At 34.6% G+C, this 4,030-nt stretch overlaps 1 long non-coding RNA gene across 1 annotated transcript; it reads right to left on the minus strand.

Annotated features, from left to right (window-relative positions):
• Positions 1 to 449: 449 nt before the first annotated feature.
• LOC107852185 lies at positions 450 to 1,774 on the minus strand. Its single transcript, XR_001669309.2, has 2 exons — positions 760 to 1,774; positions 450 to 654 (listed from the first exon to the last, which is right to left on the minus strand). It is a non-coding gene; the product is annotated as an uncharacterized LOC107852185 (long non-coding RNA).
• Positions 1,775 to 4,030: the final 2,256 nt, after the last annotated feature.

Genomic DNA, 4,030 nt, shown 5'->3' on the forward strand with positions numbered 1-4,030 from the left:
GCCTTGACCGTGCACCGTCTTCAAATACAAAGTACTCTGGGGCATTCCCTGGTGAACAAACATAAACCTCGGGGCATTCCCCGGTCAAATGATACATTTGATCCAAAAGTGAACAAACCAAGCCATTCAACGCGGATTTCAAGCATTCAATATTCCACGAGTCCTAAATTGCTTACCTGAGCCTAAACTTTGCCTATCCGTTTTAATGTATCATAATTCTATCACGTTCCAACAACATTTATGCGTATTTCGAATTTAACAAAAATTACAATAAACCGAAATTGATCCGTATTCAACCATTTTTATCAATTCCTTAATTCCGTCCCAAGTCCCCTCTTAATCAATTATTAGCACGTGATTCGATTATTGAATCACTTTTCAAAATTCGAGATCAACATCAACCAATACACAACAAGAATTCAAACGTTTAAGCACACAAATCATCTGTATCCACAATAACGATCAACCAAACACAATATTCAATTCGATGCACCGAATACCATAAAAATTAAAATAAAAGAGAAAGAGAATAGAGTTGGACCTCAAGACGGAGCTTTCAAAATCAATGTTATTTGAATAAAGAGAGTCTACGTCTGAAAACCTAGAACACAACCTCCGAAGATGAACTCCCGACTTCGGTTTCACCCTTTCGTACTGTTTTCATTCCAACCCGAACCAAAAAAAAATAAGCAGCCGAACAGGAAATCTACGAAGACCCCAAACCAGAATTTGTAAGAGAAACAAAAAAAAAAAACATACGGCCGGAGCTCCGACGAGCTCAGAAGGCGGCGAGAATCGTAGGCGCAGATTTGATTTCGGCGAATCTCGAAGATTTCGACCGGATAAACCCAGAAATCAAGAGGAACGAAGGGATTTTGGGAATTTTTAGACTGATCGGCCAAATCAATATACGAAAATTGATTCCGGCGATAGTATCACCGGTAAATCTCGATGATGACCGGATTTCTCATAGATTCACTGTTCCAATCGGAGATCGACGATGTTCAGTCCATTTTTTTAATCCTTTTTCTCACTGTTTTGGCCCTCTTGAGCTCACTCGCGGCTTTCTTCTTCCCCTTTTTACGTCTGTGTGCTTTGTAGTGTTGTGTGAATATGATCTGTGAGTGTGTCTTATGAGTGAAGGTGAGTGAGAATTGTGTGTGTTGCAAAAGGAAGAAAGAAGAGAGCACGAAGAATGGCGTCTCTGGTTCACTCTTTTTTTTTTTTCTGAAAATCTCTCTGCCTCTCACCTTACAGCTCACCCTCGATGCCCCATCTCCCTCAACGGATAAATGGAGAATTCTTTTTGCTTGAGGATTATTCTGTGGGGCCCCCTCTTTTGTTGTTTTCTTTTTCTATATAATCCAATTGCAAGAAAACTTGTAAACTAAGAAAGAAAGGTAGGGAGAAGGGTCACGTGGGTAGGTGGGTGGATGAGGTGGTGAGGTAGTTTATTTTAATTGGGTAGGTTGTTAAAATGAGTTGTAAATGGGGTTAGGATAGGATAGAATTTGTTAGGAAATTTGTTATTTTTGTATTTTTATGGGGGTATAATCACGTAGATGAGGGTACACAGTAGGATAAAGTAAAAATGGATAAAAGTGAATAAAATTAAACTTTAAGAGGACAAAATCACGTGTCTACAAGGACCAGCGCCAAACCCAATTTTATTTGGATTCAAATATAGTATTAATTCCGGTAATGAACATAACTCAAGAAAAAATTTCTGGGTGATTTAAAGGATGAATGGTATCATTAATATGGCTGGTTAGGCCCAAGATAAGATTTATTTACCTACACCTCTTACCAATAAATCTAAAAATATATATTAGATTATACTTAGTAATTTAGTTTAACTGATTGACATCTGGAATTTTGATAAGGAGAATTAAATAAAATCTTAAGGAAGAATTTGAAATTCAATTAAAAAAGTCAACATTAAGAGATGTACAAAAACTTTAAAAGACAAAAAAAAAAAAAAAATGGGAGTGCGGAGTAATTCGTAATGTATTATAATAAGATTAATTTAGGCAAAAACAAGTTACTTCCATAACACAAAATATTATTAACTAATTGTGTGTTGCATATTTTGGTTGAGCCAAATTAGGACTTTTGGAAAGCCTTTTCTTGGTGAAAAAGAAAACACTCCACGTTGATCATTATCACATGATAATGCATTGCACTGCTAAAATGATTTAGGTCTATTTGAAAAGTCACCTGTTAATTGAAATTAGTGTAATTATTAGCATAGTAATTATTAACCTAATAATTATGATAATATATTTATTTGTGTCAATGTAATTATAGTGCTTTATTCATTTTTTGTTATTTCTTTCTTTTATTTCACCGAGGCGTAGTTGCTATTTCACCTCAAGGTGTGTTGAAGAAAAGTACCAATAGAGGAATCATTGTAGAGTATGGCTGCATTAGAATTTCATGTCAATTCATTTGCATTGACATTAATTAGTTAAGATCGGCTATAAGAATTTCTTTTAATAGATCGGCTATTTGAATTCCTTTTTTGTATAGATTCGGTTATATTTAAGTTCATTTAGAAAATAATTAAATAAAATATCTTTAGATTGGCCATGAATGTTTTGTTTATAATCATTAGTTTACCATTGAAAGTGAAAAGAATGACGTCTTTTCATCTTTGATTAAAGTGTTGAGTTTACTTTGGTAAAAATAAACGAATTCTTTTTTAGGCTGTAAGTAATAAGAATTCGATATACCTGTAGTGAGTTTGTTTGCAAATCGCAATCGAAAGCCCACCAAAGAGTGTGGGGGTGGTTGTGTTAGACATTAACATGATAGTATATAAATATTAATAGGATCAAAGGGCATACATGTTTTGAGTTATGATCGATTGCAGAACGGATTACTTTTTTCTCTTTATTACCCTTATCATTAAATCGATTTTAATGGGACAACGATCCCACACTCTCATATGTCTCTGGATGATTCTCCAAAAGAGTCAAAAAATGTCTTATATACGGTTAGAGAGGAGACCTAGTTACAATTATTAAAACCTTAATGGGTCCATCAATTATGGACCCATTAGGTTAAAAGCTAACACTTACCGCTTCACCAAACCCGCCAAACACATAAAATGCACTGCCTAATATTCAATTATCACACTTATAATTGAGACTATGTTACGGACTATCATACAAATCCAAAATTTCGAAATAGGTAAAATATGAAGAAAATATTTTAAATAATGTCAGCCCTTTTTTTCCAATAGGTTGACCGTACTTAACCACAAAACTCAAACTCTAGTTGTGAGAAAAAAATAGAAGTCTTATCTCCTTAATGGGTCTTATCTTACATAAATTCAAATTAATCAAGTCAATCAGCCAGTAAATTTCTAATATCGAAAATAGAAAGAGGAGCTCAATAGACCCATCTAATGCAAAACCAAACAATCTACTATTCATTTCTCTTTACATAATAAAAAAAAAATAAAAACTTGAATTATACTGTTAATATCACAAATTTAGTCGGCATTTTTGCATAACAGACATTTTAAAAACAGAAAACAATAACAAAACAAACTAGTCCTTAATCTTGGAAATCTTATTTAAAAGAAGACATCATCCCAGTGCACTAAAGCTTCCGCGCGCTAAACCCGAGGTCTGAAAAAGGATCAGACCACAAATGATAGGAAAGTGTGACCGAGAGGTTAAGGGTTTAAGCCTTGAAAACAGCCTCTGACAGAAATGCAAGATAAGGTTGCGTATAATACACCCTTGTGGTGGAACCCTCCCTGAACACCGCGCATAGCAGTGCTCTAGTGCACCGAGTTTCCCTTTGATCAAGTACATCAAGAACTTCAGCTCTCCTCCTCACAATCCTGTGAAACACTTCAATGAATAATATTTTCTTCCTATATTGACAAGGATTTGGAATAAGAAGACCAGCGACAAAAACAATTTCATTTGAAAACAAATATAGTAACCAACTAGTTTCACCTACACACTGAATTAAGTTCTGCTGTAGATGGTGCAACATTAAAGTTGACAAGTAGTCC

This window comes from Capsicum annuum, chromosome 1 (genome assembly GCF_002878395.1).
Source record: "Capsicum annuum cultivar UCD-10X-F1 chromosome 1, UCD10Xv1.1, whole genome shotgun sequence".
Classification (NCBI taxonomy): Eukaryota; Viridiplantae; Streptophyta; class Magnoliopsida; order Solanales; family Solanaceae; genus Capsicum; species Capsicum annuum.